The 20,043-nt window shown below is 36.6% G+C and overlaps 1 protein-coding gene across 1 annotated transcript in view; it reads left to right on the forward strand.

The window, feature by feature from the left end:
• LOC119516419 (disintegrin and metalloproteinase domain-containing protein 32-like) overlaps nucleotides 1-20,043 on the forward strand; it is a 255,054-nt gene that overhangs the window by 83,533 nt on the left and 151,478 nt on the right. The gene's annotated exons all lie outside the window — the stretch shown is intronic.

Consider the following 20,043-nt stretch of genomic DNA (forward strand, 5'->3'; position numbering starts at 1 on the left):
TTTTAATTTGCTGATATTTTTGGTCTGTTTTTTCTAGCAGTTACTCAAGGAGATGAGTTTAAAAACTTATTTTTATAATTATGCATTTCTCTATTTCTAGTCATATTTCTGTCAAATTTTGCTTTATGTATCTTAATATATAGACTAATATGTAGACTAATAATAGGCTATTTTAATACATCTAAATTTAGAATTGCTGTTTCTAATGAGTTGAAGCATTTATCGATATGAAGTATTATCCTTTATCTCTAGTAAGTTTTTAACTTAGTGTATACTTTATATTGATACTATAATATCAGCTTCTTTCTGTTCAGTATTTATGTAATATATCTTTATTCATCCTTTGATTTTAACTTTATCTTATCTTATGCTTTAGATCTTTTACTTTAAAACATCATACAGTTTTTTGTAAGTGTTCTTTATGTATTCTCATACTAGACCCTTATGAAATATATAATATTGAAAATTGCCCTTCATTATATGGGTTGTCTTTTCAGTTTCTTTATAATGCCCTTTGATGCACAGAAGTTTTTAATTTTGATGTAGTCCAAATTATCTAGTTTTTCTTTTGCTTTTGCTTTGATTGACATATCTGAGAATCTATTACAAATCCAAGGTCATGAAGATTTTCCCTTATGTTTCTCCTAAGAGTTTTATGGTCTTAGCTCTTGTCTTTAGGTTGTTGATCAATTTGGAGTTAATATTTGTACATAGTGTGAGGCAGGGGTCCAACTTTATTGTTTTACATGCTGATTTCTAGTCGTCCAACAGCATTTATTGAAGAGACTTTTCTTTCCCTCTTGAATACTCTTGGCAGCCTGTCAAAATTCAATTGCCAATAGATGGAAGGGTTTATTTCTGAGCTCTAAATTCTATTCCCTTTGTCCATCTATCCATCCTCATGCCGATACCACACTGTTTTGATTGCTGTAGCTTTGTTGTAAGTTTTGAAATTTGGAAGCTTGAGACCTTGAACTTTGTCTTTCTTTTTCAAGAATTTTGGCTATTTGGGCCTCCTTGCAGTTCCATATGAATTTGAGGATCAGCTTTCCATTTCTACAAAAAAAAAAAAAATCTGCTGGAATTTTGATAGAGATTGCATTGAATCTGTAGATCTCTTTGGATAGTGTGTTAGTTTGCCAGGGCTGCTATAAAAAAAGTTGGCTTAAACAGTGGGAATTTATTGGGTCATGGTTTTGGAGACTAGAAGTCCACAATCAAGGTCTTGGCAAGCCATGCTTTGTCACGGAGTCTGTAGTGTTCTGGTGCTGGCTTGCTGCAATCCTTGGGGTTCCTTGACCTGCGTTTCTGCCTCCATGACATTGTCTCTCCTTCTGGCTGCTTCTCCTGCTCAGTTGTCCGTGTCTCTGTCTAGATTTCCTCTTTTAAGGATGGATTAAGATTATGTCTTTTGTTGAGGTATATGATTCCATCTCCCCAAAGAGATGAACAATATACACTGAAAACTACAAAACACTGCTGAAAGAAATTAAAGAAGACCTAAATAAATGAAAAGACATCCTGTGTTCATGGATTGGAAGAGTAGATGTTGTTGATGCCAGTGATATCTGTTTGGGATTGAATCATATCCACCACAAGTGACATGTTCCTGGAGAAATTTTCATATACAGTTGAGAAAAATGGATATTGTGCTGTTGTTGGGTGGAGTGTTCTGTATATATCTTAAGTCTGGGTGGTTTATAATCTTGTTCAAATTCTCTGTTTCTTTATTGATCATCTGTATAGATGTTCCATCTATTTTTTTTAAATGCAATTTTATTGAGATATATTCACATAACATACAATCCTTCAAAGGGTGCAATCAGTTGTTCATAGTTGTGCATTGATCACCACAATCAATCTTTGAACATTTTCATTACTCCAAAAAATAAAATGAAAATTAGAAAAAAAAGAACATCCCAAACATTCCATTTCCCTTCTAACCCATTGTTCATTTACTTTTTTTCACACTCATTCATTGTTTTTTTTTTAACTTTATCAAAAAATTAAAAAACAAACAATAAAAAAAAAGATTTCAAACAAAACCAAAACAAGGGAATAAGAAAAAACAAATAACCTAAAATAACTACATTGCTTCCAACATGTTCTTACCCTACCCCAAGAAAATAAACAGACTATAACCCAACAGAGGAATAAGAAAAACAAATAATCTAAAATAACTGTTTCTGCAAACTTGTTCCTACCATACCCCCCAGAAATTAACAAACCACAGTCATTCCTGAGCATTCCCGGAATGTTAAGTTTACCCTCCATAACTTATCTGTTCTTATTAGATTATCGTTTCCCCTTCACTATTTGCTGTCTGTCACTTGTCCCCTACGTTCTACAATACAAACCATTTATTTTACATTTTTCACAGTGTTCACATTAGTGGTAACATACAGTATTTCTCTTTTCGTGCCTGGTTTATTTCGCTCGGTATTGTGTCTTCAAGGTTCATCCATGTTGTCATATGTTCCACGACCTCATTCCTTCTTACTGCTGCGTAGTATTCCATCATGTGTATATACCACATTTTGGTTGTTCACTCATCTGTTGAAGGACATTTGGGTTGTTTCTGTCTCTTGGAAATTGTGAATATTGCTGCTATGAACATTGGCATGCAGATATCTGTTCGTGTCACTGCTTTCAGATCTTCCGGGTATATACCAAGAAGTCCAATTGCTGGATCGGAGGATAACTCTATATCTAGTTTTCTAAGGAATTGCCAGACTGTCTCCCAGAGTGGCTGAACCATTACACAGTCCCACCAACAATGAATAAGAATTCCAGTTTCTTCACATTCTCTCCAGTCCATCTGTTTTTGAAAGTGTGGTATTGAAGTCTCCAGCTATTATAGTAGAACTATCTATTTCTCTCCTCTATTCTCTCAATATTTACTTCAGATATTTTGAGCACTCTTTTTTTGTGTGTGTGATGTTTATAATTGTTAGATATTCTGATGAATTGCTCCTTTTATTAATGTGTAATGTCTTCTTTGTCTCTTGTAACACATTGTTTTCTGATTTCCTTTGTTCTTTGTACCTGGTGTCCTTTTCTTTTTTAAGCTTCCTTTTGACCTATCATATGATTTATTAATTAATTCTCTCTTCAGTGGTATTTAATGTACCTTCTTTAATTTCATTATTTTTTATTGTGTGCCAGACATATTTTCAGAAATTTTTATGGAAGTGATTTGAGGACTAAGATGATTATTACCCTATTCCATATAAGAATAACATTTGCATTTGTTGGACAATGTAAATTGAGTTTTAGGGGTTGAGATCATCTGAAGCTGAGCTGTAGTCCTAGCCAGGCCCTGTTTGTTTCCAGTTTTTCCTAGTTTTCTACCTTATCTTGTCTATATCAGTAATGTGAGCTAACTGGTAGTCATTTGGTTAGGGCCCAAGGCAAACAAATGGGTTTACCCAGCCCCTCCCTCAAGTTTGGTGAGTCCCTGATGCCCCTCCCTGTCTGTAACAGGTACATTCCCTCAGGGGAAAAGCTCCCCAAACATTATGCTTGCTTTCTGGACCTCCATCACCCCTGAGATAATTTTCAAATAATTATTCAAAGTTTTTTAATGTATCTAATGTCTTTAAGCTGATTTTTAACTCCAGTGTTTCTTGTTGTCCCTAATGTAAGGATGGCCCAAATTATCTAGTTTGCCATTACCAGAGGTAAAAGTCTCTATCTTCAGTGAGAACATTTTTTTTCACTTCACATTAAATCCGCTGTGTCTACTTTGGCCAAGGCTGCATCTGCCATGTCAAGCCAAGGCAGGCTGCAGGAAGTTACAGTATAAGCTGTTACAAATTTCCAAGGTAAAACGAGCAAAGAAACTCTAATGCTCATAACTTTCTGAAGCACCACAAAAGGCTAAAGCATAACGCTTAAAGTTTCCTACTTGGGTTAAACTAGAAAATATGGTCTCCGGTATGATACGGTAGGCTGAAAAGTCAGCTTCCTATTTTTAAATGTTCCTAGCCAATTCACTGTCATTTGTGGGGTGTTGGGAGGTGATAGCAGCTTGGATGTAATTAGAAGTAGGTTAAACAGGAAAAGTTTAATGTAAAGAATTATTAGCCATGATGAAAGAGTAACTGTAAGTTAAAAGGAAACTCTATATGGTACCCTAGGCCTGAGGGAGATATATCCACGAGTTCATACCTCATTGGAGATGTGGTTCAATTCACTAGATAGCAGAGAAATTTGCTGATTTGGCCAGGCTCAAGCTGGTCTGGAGTGCTGGACAAGCAAAAGGCCTTTCTCTGGAGTGCAGGTAGTGGGGCAGGAAATCCGAAAGAGATACAGGATTGCCTTTTTCTTTGTCTTGATTTCTGTTTTGCTTTGTCATTCAGATTGCTCATTTCTGCTTTTATTCTATCATACTCATTTCTCTGATGTCCTTTTTCTTTTTTATTACTTGTAATACAGTCTTTATTTCTAAAATGATTGTGCCTCTCACTTCTATTTCTTATCTGAAATTTGCTACCTCCTATCATCTAGCTAGTATTTCCCTGAGTTCTTTACTTATACTTTGGGGTTTTTCTTCATAGTGCAATTGCTTAATTAAATTTAAATATTTGTAAAAGGTTATATTTCATCTGCTTTGTGATGATGTTGTTTGAAACTTGCATGCAAGTCATTAGATTAGTCATCATGTTTCATAACAGAATATCATTTGTTCATGCATGGCCCTCTGTTAAGTATGTATTTATAATAATATATTCAGTAGTATGATATCCCCTATCAAAAAAAGGTAAGGCTTTGAGAGTAACCTACCATTAACCAATATTCCTTCCCATATCCAATCCTCCTGCCTCTCCTTACCTGATATAACCATGATTCTGTTTACCCATGTTCATCATTCCCTTGCTTTCTTTTTGTTACTACATTATTTTATTGCATCTATTTGTGTTCCTAAGAAGTGTAGTTTTAGAAAAAGATTTATGAGATTTTATCCTTATTAAGTAAGGATAAAATAAAATTACATAAAGAAATGATATAAAATTTAATCTTTTGAGAGTTACCTTTTTAAGTTAAAATTATACTGCTAATGTTGCTCATTTTAGATGTGGTTTTTTTTTTGTTTGTTTTTTGTTTTTGGCGATTTTCTACTAAAGGAAAGTTTTGCCGTTCTTTCTTGAAAAGAAAAATCTTTGTGTGAATACTGTACTTATTTCTTTTCTGTTACTCTGTTTGAATGAGTTGATATTCCTGTGCCAACTATTATCAGAAAGATCTGTTAAAGGTAGTTTTGGAGAGACCAGGGTAACTTTCCAGATTTCTTAGTACGTATGTATGTACCACAGGTTGCTCAAACATTTACTTACTGAAGGACGTATCGATTGTTTCCAGTTAAAAGCTCTTATGAGTAAAGCTGCTATGAAAATTCACTTCAGGTTTTTGGATAAATATAAGTTTTCAGTTTTCTGGAATAAATACCTAGGGGTACAATTGTTGAGTTATATGGTAATTGCATATTTAGGTTTTTTTGTTAGTTTTTAAAGAAACTGCCAAACTGTAAAGAGTAGCTTTACTATTTTACATTTTTACCAGGAATATATGAATCTGGATCCTTGCCATTATTCAGTCATGTTGTTTTTGTTTTAGCCAGTCTTGTAGGTATATAGTGATATCTCATTGTAGTTTTAATTTGCATTTTCCTAATGGCTAATGATGTTGAACATCTTTTCATGTGTTTATTTGCTGTATATCTTCTTTGGTGAAATGTCTGTGTATTTCTTTCACACATTTTCTAATTGTACTGTTTGGTTTTTGGGGGGAAGTTCTTTAGATATACCAGGAACTAGTACTTTGTCAGTTATATGGTTTTCAAATATTTTCTCCCAGTCTGGTTTGGTTTTTTTTTTTTTTCATCCTCTTAACACAGTCTTTTTGCAGAGCAAAAGCTTCAAATTTTGATCAAGTCTAATTGATCAGTTTTTCATTTTATGGATCATGCGTTTGTGGTCAAGTCTAAGAATTCTTTACTTTGTAGATCCTGAAGATATTTTCCTTTGTTTTGTTCTAAAAGTTTTATAGTTTTATATTTGCCTATGATTCATTTTGAATTAATTTTTATATAAGGCATGAGACTTAGTTCGTGGTTCTTTTTCTTTTCTCTATTTCCTTTTCTTTTCTTTTTTCTTCCTTTCTGACTATGGATGTCCACTTGCCCCATAACCGTTATTGAAAAGGCTGTCTTTCCTTCATTGAGTTGCTTTGTACCTTTGTCAAAAAGCAATTGACAGTATTTTTATAGATCTATTTCTGGGTTCTCTATTCTGTTACATTGATCCATGTGTCTGTCTCTCTGCTTACAACAGACAGTTTTGATTCCTGCAGCTGAATGATAGGTCTTTAAATTGGGTCAAATGATTCTTCCCACTTTATTTTTTTAAATTGTTTTAGCATTCTAATTCCTTTGCCTTTTCATATACATTTTAGAATAATCTTGCCTTTTTTTAAAATTCAGTTTTATTGAAATATATTCACATGCCATACAGTCATCCATGGTATACAATCAACTGTTCACAGTACGATCATATAGTTATGCATTCATCACCACAATCTATTTCTGAACATTTTCCTTACATCAGAAAGAATCAGAATCAGAATAAAAAATAAAAGTAAAAAAAGAACACCCAAACTATCCCCCCCATCCCACCCTATTTGTCATTTAGTTTTTATCCCCATTTTTCTACTCATCCATCCATACACTAGATAAAGGGAGTGTGGTCTGCAAGGTTTTCACAATCATACTGTCACCCCTTGTAATCTACATTATTATATAATCGTCTTCAGGAGTCCAGACTACTGGGTTGGAGTTTGGTAGTTTCAGGTATTTACTTCTAGCTATTCCCATACATTAAAACCTAAGAGGTGTTATCTGTATAGTGCATAAGAATGTCCACCAGAGTAACCTCTCGACTCCATTTGAAATCTCTCAGCCACTGAAAGTATTTTGTCTTATTTTGCATCCCCCTTTTGGTCAAGAAGTATTCTCAATCCTATGATACTGGGTCCACATTCATCCCTGGGAGTCATATCCTGCGTTGCCAGGAAGATTTACACCCCTGGGAGTTGGGGCCCACGTAGTGGGGAGGGCAGTGAGTTCACCTGCAGAGGTGGCTCAGTTAGAGAGAGAGAGGGCCACATTTGAGCATCAAAGAGGTACTCAGGGGGAGACTCTTAGGCACAATTATATGCAAGTTTAGCCTCTCCTTTGCAGTAACAAGCTTCATAAGGGCAAGTCCCATGATCGAGGGCTCGGCACATCAAACCACCAGTCCCAGTGTTTGTGACGACATCAACACCAGTCCAGGTGAGGAAGTCCAACACTTCTGCACCTTCCCCCAGCTCCTCGGGGTGGGGGGAGGAGGCTGTAAATATATTTTTTATTCTCTGCAGAAATTACTGTGGGATGTGTCACTATTTCCCTCTAACCTGTGCTAACCTACCGTATCTCACTTCCTATTCAAAGTTCCGTGTAATTGTGGTATTTGAACAAACGAACTGTAGAGTTATACTGTTTAGAAAATATAGATCCTGCACCAAATAGACATCTCTTCCCTTGGTCTCACATGGAAGTTGAAGTTTTAAAACAGAGTCAGTTTTGACCTTTACCCTTTGGCCCAGTTTGCCCTAGTCTTAACCAGATCTGCTTCATTCATATCACCAATTGAAGTCTGGGCTCTTTTCCAGCATTTTTTTTTTTTTAACAGTTGCTTTATGCATTAATACTGACATTCTTATCTGCTGAGATCTAGCTCTGAGTTTCAGGTGTCTCAGAGATACACATTGTTCCAGAGACCAATCAGGTTATACAGTAAGGAATCAGCATTTCAAAGTTTAGCGATAGGCATTACAATTCAGGAATAGAGTTGATTGCTGTAAGAGCTTACAATCTAGGGACTATTACAATAATCATGTCCACGTAAGGCTATGTTCTAAGATTCAATTCTGAGTTTGCACATTGTAGTTAGTCCATATCGATGAGTCATTATAGTGTTTGCCTTTATTTCTGGTGTACTTCACTCAAATACTGTGTACAGGATCCATTCACCTCACTGTGTGTCTCACAGCTTCACTCCTTCTCATAGTTGCTCAATATTCCATTGTATGCATACATCACAGTTCACCATTCTGTTCCTCAGTCTGTATACCCTTAGGTCACCTCCACCCATTGCAAATCATGATTACTGTCTCCATGAACAACAGTTTGCAAATGTCCATTCATGTCTCTGCTCTCAGATCTTCAAATGACATACCCCATAATGAGGTTGCAGGACCTTATGGTCCCCACATACTTAACTTTTTGTGGAACCACCACACTGACCTTCATAAAGGCTACACCATTCTACCTGGCTCATCAACAATCAGTAGGTACATCCCTCTCACCATGTTTTCTCCAACTTTTACTCCTATATCTGTCTTTTCCTACAATTTTATAGTGTTATATTCACATGCCATACATTTATCCACAGTGTACAGTCGGTTGTTCATGGTATCATCATAAAGTTGTACATTTATCACCACAATCAGCACTTGAACATATTGATTACTACAAGAAAAAAAATTTTTTTAGCAATAATAAAGATGATAAAAAGAAAAATAACATGTCATACAATACAATATAATAGTAAGGACAGAAAATAACACCACTACCAAGAATCCCATATTCCTCCCCTGTATCCCCCTCTCATATATACTTAGCATTGGCATATTGTCTTTGTTACATTTAATGGAGGTATATTACAATGTTACTGTTGACCATAGACTCCAGTTTGCTTTGATTATGTTTTTTCCCGAATACCATCCCTTTTTCAACACTCTACATGGTTGACATTCATTTGCTCTCCCACATGCAAAAACATTTTTATGTTTGTGTATTTAGTAACATTCATTGGCCACTCCAGTTTTTGCCAAGTTAAACAGTCCCAGTTTTTATCATCTATCTTTACCTCTGGTGTCATACATTCTCCTATCCCACCTTTTTCAGCTTTACTCACAGACATCTTTGTTCGGTGTACTTACAATACTGTGCTACCATCACACTGTATTATGCTATCTATTTCTGGATCTATACAATCAATCCTGCTTAACATTCTGTAGTCCTTCAGCATCAAATGCCTGGTCTCTGCCCTCTTTCTATCTCCTGGTCTCCTGTGTTGTCAGCTTTTAACTCCCAAAGTTTGTTCATTAATGTCTGTTCATATTAGTGAGACCATACAGAATCTGTCCTTTTGTTTCCGGCTAACTTCACTCAACAAAATGTCCTCAAGGTTCATCCACATTGTTATATGATCCATGTCTTTGTTCTGTCTTACAGCTGCATAATATTCCATCATGTGTATATACCACAGTTTGTTTATCCACTCGTCCATTGATGGACATTTGGGCTGTTTCCATCTCTTGGCAATCGTGAATATTGCTGCAATAAGCATCGGTTTACAAATGTCTGTGTCTTAAGTTTCAGTTCCTCTGAGTATATACCTAGCAATGGAATAGCTGGGTCATATGGCAAATGTATATTTAGCTTCCTGAGGAATCTCCACACTGTCTTCCAGAGTGGTTTGTACCATTCTACATTCCCACCAACAATGAATAAGTGTGCCTCTTTCTCCATATCCTCTCCAGCACTTGTCATTTTCTGTTTTTTGGATAATGGCCATTCTGGTAGGTGTGAGATGATATCTCATTGTGGTTTTGATTTGCATTTCTTTAATAGCCAGTGAAGTTGAGCATTTTTTCATATATTTTTGAGCAATTTGTATTTCCTCTTTAGAAAAATGTCTGTCCGTGTCTTTTGCCCATTTTTTAGTTGGATTGTTTGTTTTTCTGTTATTGAGATGTAGGATTCCTTTATATTTTCGGGATATTAAACCCTTATTTGATATGTGGTTTCCAAATATCATCTCCCATTGTGTAGGTTGCCTTTTTACTTTTTTGACAAAGTCCTTTCATGTACAAAAGTGTTTAATTTTGAGATCCCATTTGTCTATTTGTTCTTTGGTTGCTCGTGCCTTGGGTGTGAGGTCTAAGAAACCACCTCCTATCACAAGATATAATCTTGCCTTTATCTATGAAAAATCTTTCTGGGATTTTGATAGGAATTGTTGTAAACCTGTATATCAATTTAGGGAGAATTGACATCTTTACTATGTTGCATCTTCTAACCTTGAACATGTGTGTCTCTGTATTTATTTAGATCTATGATTTCTTTTATTAGCATTCTGTAGTTATCAGCAAAGAAGTCCTATATATATTTTGCTACATTTACACCCAGGAATTCTATTTTTTGAGCAATTGTAACTGGTTTTGTGGTTTTAATTTCAGTGATTGTGTGTTTGTTGCTAGTATACAGGAACACACTTGATTTTTACATATTTATCTTGTATCCTGTGACGTTGCTGAACTCCCTTATTAGTTCTAAGAGTATTTTTGTGGATTACCTTGTCTTTTCTTCATAGGTGATCTGTATGTGCTGTCTGTCATTTGCAAATAGAGACAGTTTTATTTTTTCCTGTCTGTATGCCTTTTTTTCCTTTTTCATATTGATATAGCTAGAAAGCCCAATACTGTGCTGAATAAGAGTGCTGGGAGCACACATCTTTGCCTTGTTCCCAGTCTTGGGGGAAAGCATTCTGTCCATTAAGTACAACGTAAGCTGTAGTTTTTTTGCAGAAGATCTTTATCAAGTTGAAAGTTTCCCTCTATTCCTAGTTTTCTGATAATTACTGTAACAAATGAACATTGACTTTTGTCATATGCTTTCCCCACATCAATTGATATGATTATGTTATTTTTATTCTTTAGCATGTTAATATGTGGATGTTAAGGACCTTTGTACATATTTTTCAGGAGGGCTAATCATCTGTAATTTTCATTTCTGTATTCTCCATCTGGTTTTGGTATCAGGGTAATCCTAGTTTATAAAATGAATTTAAATATTTCCCCATTCTTCTTCTTTTTGGAGGAGATTATATACAATTGGTGTTCTTTAATGTAAAATTCTCCAATAATTGAACAGTAATTAAAGCCTGGAGATTGCTTCTTTGGGAGATTTTTAATTACAAATTCAGTTGCCTTAATAGTCATAGGACTGTTCTAATTATCTGTTTCAAATTGGATGAGTTGTGGTAGTGTGTGTTTTTCAAGAAATAGATTTATTTCATCTAAGCTGTCAGATGTATGTATGTAGAGGTATGTATAGCTTTTCCTTAGAATCCTTTTGATGTTTGCATAGTATATAGTGATATCTTGTTTCATTTCTGATATTGGTCGTTTGTACCTTCTCTCTTTTTAAATTGCCAATATTGCTAAAGGTTTGTGAATTTTATTAATCTTTTTAAAGAACCAATTGTTTGCTTCATTTATTTTCTCTGTTGTTTTTCTGTTTTCAATTTCACTGATTTCTTTTTTCTTTCATTGACTTGCTTTGGTTTGTTTTTCTTCTTTTACTGGGTTCTTGAAGTTGGAGTTTAGACTATTGATTTGAAACTTTTCCTCTTTTCTAATGTAAGCATTAGCTGTGTCCCACAAATTTTGATATGTTGTATTTTCATTTTCATTCAATGTATTTTTTTTTAATTTTCCTCAAGTCTTCTTCTTTGATCCATAGATTATTTGGAAGTATGTTGTTTACTTTCTAAGTCTTTGGAGATTTTCCTTTTATCATTTTTTATTTCTAGTTTGAATTCACTGTGGTCAGAAAACACACTTTGTATTATTTCATTTCTTTTAAATTTGTTGAAGTTGTTTTATAGCCCAGGATATGGACTGTATCTGTATATGTTCCATGAGCACTTGAAAAGAATGTGTATTCTGCTGTTGTTGGGTGGAGTATTCTAAAAATAAATTAGATCCTATTGGTTGATGGTGTTGTTGAGTTCTCTATCCCTGCTAGTTTTCTATCTATTTGTTCTATCAATCATTGAGGTAGAGGTGTTGAAGTCTCCAACTATAATTGTGGATTTTCTGTTTCTGTTTTTAGTTTTATCAGTTTTTCTTCATATATTTTGGGGCTCTATTGTTTGGTGCAACACATTTAGGATTGCCAAATCTGTCTCTGTCTCTAGTAATAATTGTTGCTCTGATGTCTACTTTATCTGATATTAATATAACCACTCCTGCTTTCTTTTGATTAATGTTTTCAAGATGCATCTTTTTCCATTCTTTTCTTTTCAGCCTACCTATATTGTTATATTTCATGGGAGTTTCTTGTAGACAGTGTACAGTTGAGTCATGTTTTTTAATCCACTCTGCCAGTTCCTCTCTTTTAATTGGTGTATCTAAACCATTTTTTATCCACTGTAATTATTGATATCTTAGGGCTTAATGTTGCGATTTTATTTTTTTTTGTTTTCTGATTGTTCTGTTTTTTATGTCTCTAATTTCCTTTTTATCTTCTACCTGTGGGCTACTTGAACATCTTTTTAGAATTTCATTTTATCTATAGTGATTTGAGTATATCTTTTCATATAGCTCTTTAAATGTTGTTCTAGCTCTTAATTATACATATCTTATCACACTCAACTAGTGTCAAAACTCTACCAGTTCAAGTGAAGTGTAGAAACCTTGTCCGTCTATATATCCCTTTACCCTTCCCCTTTATAATTTAATTGTATTAATTCTTTCCTCTATATCCATTTAGAACCATATCAGTTTTTAAATTTTTGCTTCTTTTGTCAAATATATAAAAAAATCAGTAGCAGAGGTAGAATGTATTGCATTTACTCATATTTATACTCATGGCGTGATGCTGACACTCACATCTCCCAAACTCTGGCTGTGAGTCCCAGGTGCCATACAAATACCTAAAGCTCCACGAACCGACCACATCACACACAAACAGCTCAGAGTCTCAAAATTTAGAAATCACTGTTACAGCTCATGAATAAATGTGACTGCTGTAAGGGCTTACAGTCTAGGAACCTTTACATAAACCTTCCCCTTACCACCCATGCTTCCAGATTTAATTCCCAGAGTTTACACATTATTATTAGTCCATATTAGTGAGGCATTACAATGCCTGTCTTTTCATTTCTGGTTTATTTCACTGAACCTACTGTCTTCATGGTCCATTCACTTTGTTGCATACCTCACAACTGCATCCCTTCTTGCTGCTCCCTCATGCAAATACATTCTTATATTTGTACATTTAATCACAGTCATCGACCACTCTAGGTTTCACCAAGCTACACAGTCCCAGTCTTCATCCTCCATCCTTCCTCCTGGCATCACACAGACCCCCAGCACTTCTCTTCCAACTGTACTCACAGTCATCCCTCTTTCATTGTACCCTCAATATTGTGCTACCATCGCCCAGCACCGTGCTGTCCATCTCTAGATCTACACAATCAATCCTCCAGACACTTTATAGTCCCTCCATCTCTGCCTTTCTTCTGCCTCCTGATATCTTCATTTCTACACAATTCTCCAAACCCCTCTCTCCTGTCTTTTCCTATCTGCACTTCCTTTAGTATTTCCTATAGAGAAGGTCCCTGTTCACAAACTCTCTCAGTGTCTGTTTATCTGTAAATATTTTAAACTCTTCCTCATTTTTGAAGGACAGTTTTGCCAGATATAGGATTCTTGGTTGGTAGTTTTTGTCTTTCAGTATCTTGAATATATCATATCACTGCCTTCTTGCCTCCGTGGTTTCTGCTGTGAGATCCATGCTTAGTCTTATCAAGCTTCCCTTGTATGTGATGGATTGCTTTTCTCTTGCTGCTTTCAGAATTCTCTCTTTGTCTTTGATATTTGAAAATCTGATCATTAAGTGTCTTGGAGTACGATCGGGTCTGTTTGGGATATGCTGTGTTCTTGGACCTGTAATTTTATGTCTTTCTTAAGAGTTGGGAAATTTTCATTGATTATTTCCTCTATTTTCCTTCTGCCACTTTTCCCTTCTCTTCTCCTTCTGGGACACTGATAACACATACATTCGTGCACTTCATGTTGTCATTCAGTTCCCTGAGACCCTGTTTGTATTTTTCCATTCTTTCCTCTGTTCCTTTGTGTGCAGGATTTCAGATGTCCTGTCCTCCATCTCATTGATCTTTTCTTTTGCTTCTTTAAGTCTGCTGTCATATGTCTCCATTGTGTTTTTCATCTCTTCTTTTATGCCTTTTGTTCCCATAAGTTCTGCCATTTGTTTTTTTGAGCTTACGAATTCTTCCTTATGATCACTCAGTATCTTCTTTATATCCTTCATCTCTTTTGTCACATTCTTTCTCACTTCATTGATTTGATTTAAAAAGTTTCTTTGAACATCTGCAATAAGTTGTTTCAACTCCTGAATCTCAGTTGAAGTATTAGTTTCTTCCTTTGACTTGGCCATATCTTCCTGTTTGCTAGGGTAGCTCATGATTTTTTGCTGGTGTCTAGGCCTCTGACTTTCTTGATTGGTTTATTCTGGAGGTTGTTTTCTCTCTTTTGCCTAAGGTTTTCTTGTTGGTTCACTTTGATCTCTGTCTTTTCTTTTTTCTCCTCCTGGCCAGTTGTCAGATTGGCTCTGCCCCCCAGTCTTCCCCCCAAAATCGGGTGTCCACCATGGCCTGCCACAGGGATGGGAGGTAGACACTGGGCACCCCAGCAAGTTCACTCTGCATGGCAAGGTTATTCAAATCTGCTGGTTTCCAGTGGTGCTGTTTTCCACTGGCCAGCAAGACCCAGGTTTGTTTTAGGGCCCTGCTTTAACAGTTGGGTTTTCCCTATTTCTCAGCCAAAACAGATCTGGGTTTCCAAGCAGGACGTGTAGACTGTCCAGCAGATGGTGCTGTTTGTAACTTAGTTGTCCTTGGAATCTATTTTGTCTTTGAGTACAGGCTTTGTCTGCCCCATCAGGTGAAACTGTGGGGTTCCTATGCCCTCACTTTGCTGGCCAGAAGCTGGCTTGATGTGGGGCTCCCTCATCTGTCCCAGCACTCCAGCTGTCTCCAAGGCAAGGAAACGGCAGCCGCCAGCTGCTGCTTCCCTCAAAGTTGTGGAAAAGGCTTTCAGACCCAGGGCTGGAAATGTGTCTCTGTCCATGTTTTCTCAGTCTCTTTGTCCCTTACTGACTGGGGCCTTGAAATGTCCTCCACTGTCCACTGGGTCCCTAAACAATGAGGATATTTTTCACTGCTGTGAGATTTTAAAATCTGTTTCCTTGGTAGAAAGGTTCCCATCTCCTGATTCTGTGCCTTTCCTGCATGGGGACCAGGTTAGGGGGAGGGTGGACGACTGGCTGGTCTGGGACAGAAAATTCCTACCTGATATTTCTTCTCTTTCTTCAATTCGGCATTTGCAATGTCTTTCCCCAGTCTGTATCCTCCTCCAGAGTTTCAAGCAATTCAGAATTGTCCTTTTTTTCATTGAATCTCTGGAGAGAAGTTTTCAGGAATTGTTTATGTCACCATGTTGATGACATCACCCCTAACCTCCATGGTTTCCAGTAAGAAATCCATTAACATTCTGTTTGTGTTTCTCTTATAGATATCTCTCTTGTTCCAGATAAGATATTATTTCTCTTGTTATTTTCAAGATTTTTTTCTCTTTTTCTTTAGGTTTCAGAAGTTTGACTGTGATGACTCTTGGTATATTTTCTTTGAGTTTATCCTGCTTGGGGTTTGCTCAGTTTGTTGAATCTTGAGACCTATGTATTTTGCCACATTTGGGAAGTTTTTAGCCATTATTTCTTCAAGCACATTTTCATCCCCAACTCCTATTTTCTCTTCTTCCATAACACTGTTGCTGCAAATTTTATACCTTTTGTTTTTTCCTGCAGATTCCTGAGACATAGGTCTTCTCCTTCTCCTTTCTTCTATTTTCTCCATATTGTTCAGATTGGAAAATTTCTGTTGTTGTGTCTTCAAGGTCACTGCTTCTTTCCTTCATCCCTACCATTCTGCTTTTGAGTCCATCCATTGCCTTTTTTATTTTAGATAATTGTGTTATTAAGTTCTAAGGTTTCTATTTGATTATTCTTAATATGTTCCATTTTTTTGTGTCCTCTTTTCTCCTCTTCTTTGGTTACTCCAATTACATGTATTCAGGCTCTGAATTTATTACATGAAATTGATAATCTGTTAAGTTTTTTTCAATCTTTTTTCTTTGTTTTTCATTTGAATACTTTTTCTGGCTATGCCTTTAAGGTCTATGGTATTTTCTTTTACAGTGTCTAATATGTTATTCCCACTCAGTGTAGTTTTCGTCACAAACACTGTGTTTCTCATTTCTAGAAGTGTTTTTTATCTTCCATGTTTCTCCTACATGTATGTTTTCCTCTAACTTCTTAAATATATTGGAATATAGTTATTTTAACTGCATTAATTATATCTCTTTTAATTCTATCATCTGTGACATTTCCAGAATGGCTTTAATTGATTGGTCTTTCTTCCCATATAGTGAGAGTGCCAATAAATGGTATTTTTCTTCTTCTTTATGTACCTGGTAGTTTTTGGATTCCAAATATTGTGAATTTTATCTTATTGGGTGCTGGACATGTTTGTATTTGTTTAAATATGTTTTACTTTAAATTATATGGAAACAGTTTGATCCTTTCAATAATTGCTGGTAAGCTTTGTTAGGCAAATGTAGAGCAGTTTTTAGTCTAGGAGCCAATTTTCCCTATTAATGAGGCAAAACCCTTTGGAATACTGTACCCATGCTCTATTTCTTACAAGGGATTTTCCACTCTTGCAAGTGATGGGAATATAAAACTCTACTCAGCCCTATGTGAGCACCAGCTATTCTTCTGCTTGCTCGTTTTGGATGGTTGTTTCTCCGGCCTTGTGTTGTTCCCTCATCTACATGGCATTGATCACACTCACCTAAAGACTCCGAAGGTGTAGCAGAACTAGATCTTCAGTACATCTCTAGAGTTTTTTCTCGAACAGCACTCTCCTTTGCAGTACTCTACTCTGGGAACTTTACGCATCTTTGCCTCCCTAAATTCCCAATTCTGTCCTCTCTATTCAGAGAGATTACCAGACTTTGCTTGTGCTGTAGCCTGAAAACTCTCCCCTGGAAGTACACCAGGGCAATCACAGAGCTCACCTCATTTGTATCACTTCTCTTACATATTACTGTTCTGTGCTGCTTGATGTCAATGTCTGAGAACTACTATTTCATAATTTTTCTTGTTTTTTAATTTTAAAGGTGTGAATATAAATCTAGTTTCTTGTTACCCCATTTTGGCCAGAAATAGAAGTCTTTCATTATTATTTTTTTAAAATATGTCAACATTACCTAGAAGCAATGTTACAGTAGCAGTGACCATGCCTAGAAATCAGAATTTTGTCAGCAATACTATACCCCACCAGGGATCCTTAGAGAAATAATTAATTGTAGGTTAAGGTAGGGAATAGACTATATGAGCCCTGAACAGCATGTTATGCCAGAAAACAAAGACATTTTCAAAGATTAATTAAACCATAACAAAAAATACAGGATACAGATTTAAGTTTTGCAAGCAGTTCTTCAATTTGAACATAGAAATAATAATGATTTCAGTTGAATACCACATTGAATCTATGAAAAATCCATGAATTAATAAAGATATCTGAAAAATAAAAAGTCAGGTAGCCAGCTTTAATGGTAAAGTTCATGTGTCAGCCTGTCTAGGTTATGATGTGCTGTTGCTTGGTCAAGCAAGGTCTGGCCTTGTTGTTACTGTGAGGGTATTTAATAGATGGATTTGCAAGTAGTCAGTTGACTGCATCTACAGATGATTGCATCTATAATCAACAAAGGAATTTGCACTTATTAATGAGGGGGGCATCCTCATCCAATCAATTGGAGGTCTTATAGCCAGAAATGAGTATGTCAGAAGTCAGAAAGTAGATTTTTTATCTCTACTTCAGCCAGCCAGCTTCTTCTATGGAGTTCAACTTCACCTTCATTGGAGATTCCAGTTTGTGCCCCTACAAAATTCAGAAATGCCAGTCCCCATGTTTTCACGAGCCAATTCCTATAATAAATCTTGTATGTGTATATGTATGTATATACGAATATATGTATATATCTCCTGTCAGGCTTCTGAGAAGATGAAGTAGGTACATTTTTCCTTTTTTTCCTCTAAGTATAAATGAAAACCTTGAGTACTGAATACAAAACAAACAAGCAAACATAAAATGACTATGAAAAGAAGAAAGAAGAAGGCAGACCAGTTAGGAACCTCAGGACCCATCGAAAGACATGGTGGTGAGTTTCCTCGGATTTCTTTTGCCTCACATATCCCAGATCTGGAGCTGAAGAAGCTGGCAACCTATAAACAACATTGGGCACAGACAGAAGAAGCCCCCCAAAACAGCTCTCTGTAGCCAAAGAACCAAGACAAGGGTTGCACAGAGATATAAAATTTTAGACAATAATTGTTCTCCTCCAGTCAAACATCACAGAAGAACTGTGGCAAACTGCCACTGATGCAATCAAATGCCATTTGTAGAGCCTAGGCTTCTGTTTTCACCAGGCTGTAATAATGAGGTGCTTCAAACCACACAGCCCTGCCCACTGCCGAAGTGGTGTCACAGAGGGATAAGTAGAGAGCTGGGACTTCCACCCCAATGGGTGGTAACAAGCCCCTCCCCCACCATGACAGCAGAGACCACAAGGGGACTTGAATTCACATCCCACTGGGCAGCAATGAGGTGCCCCTCATACTGCCTGCAGGGTTGGTGACAGAAAAAAACCACTCCCTGTGGCAACAGTAGAGACCACCTGGGAAGCCAGGATGGGGAGTAGTTACTCGACTGCCATCCAGAAGTAACAAAGTAACAAAGTAACAAAAAAACCTCCTCCTAATAGGTGTCAACAGAAGCCAAGTGGGGAGCCTAGAATTCTGCCCCACCTGGAAGAAAACAAGCTGTAGTTCCCCTTTCCTTCCAGAGCAGTGTCAATAGCCAGAGAAAACTTTTTCACTTCAGTTTAAATAAGATCCAGAATTTCATATCATAATACCCCAAATTCTCAGATTTCTATAAAAAATCATGTATCATACAGAGCACAAGGAAAATCTCCACTTGATGGAAAAAAGACAATTAATAGACATCAGCAAGATGGCAGAGATGTTAGAATTAACTAAGGAAGATTTTAAAGCAGCCATCACAAAATGCTTCGATGAGCAATTACAAACATGCTTGAAACAAATTAACAGAAAGAAAAAAAAATACTAAAAACGAAATATGAAATGTGTATATGTATTATGGGAGTCCCAGAAGGAGAAGAAACAGAGAAAGGGGCAGAAGGAACATTCAAAGAAATAATGACTGCGAACTCCCCAAACTTAACAAAATATGTGAATATGCACATCCAAGAAGCTCAGAGAACACCAAATAGGATAAAAATGAAGAAAAATACACCCCATCATATATTGATCACACTGTCAAATGCAGAGGACAAGGAGAGAGTTTTGAAAGCTGCAAGAGAAAAGCAACATATTACCTAGAAGGGAGAACCAATTTGATTGTTTCCATGGAGATGTGATTCACCCAACTGAGGGTGAGATCTTTGATTAAATTATTTCGATGGAGATGTGGTCCCACTGACTGGGTAGGTCTTGATTAGATCACTGGAGTTCTTTAAGAGAAACACCCCAGGAGAACCAAGCAGAGAAGCTGAGAGAGACATTTGGAGAGAAGCTAATAACTGACATGGAGATGCAGATGGAAAGACATTCGGAGATGCTAAGCTAAGAGATGAAGCCCTGAGTTTGCTCCGGAGAAGCTAAGAGAGGACCCCCAGAAGCTTAGAGAGAAATGCCCTGGGAGAACAAGCAAAGATGCACAGAAGCTGAGAGAGAGAAGCTAAGAGAGACAGAAGCCCAAGCAAGTATGAATAGAAGCTGAGAGAGAGAAGCTGAGAGACACATTTTGGAGAAAGACATTTTGAAACGCAACCTGGGAGCAAAGGACCAGCAGATGCTGGCCACATGCCTTCCCAGATGGCAGAGGTGTCCCAGACACCACTGGCCCTTCTTCGCTGAAGGTATCCTTTTGTCAGTGCCTTTGTGTGGACAGTTTTATAGCCTTAGAACCTTAAATTTATAACTGA

The sequence above is a fragment of the Choloepus didactylus genome, chromosome 20 (genome assembly GCF_015220235.1).
Source record: "Choloepus didactylus isolate mChoDid1 chromosome 20, mChoDid1.pri, whole genome shotgun sequence".
NCBI classification, from domain to species: domain Eukaryota; kingdom Metazoa; phylum Chordata; class Mammalia; order Pilosa; family Megalonychidae; genus Choloepus; species Choloepus didactylus.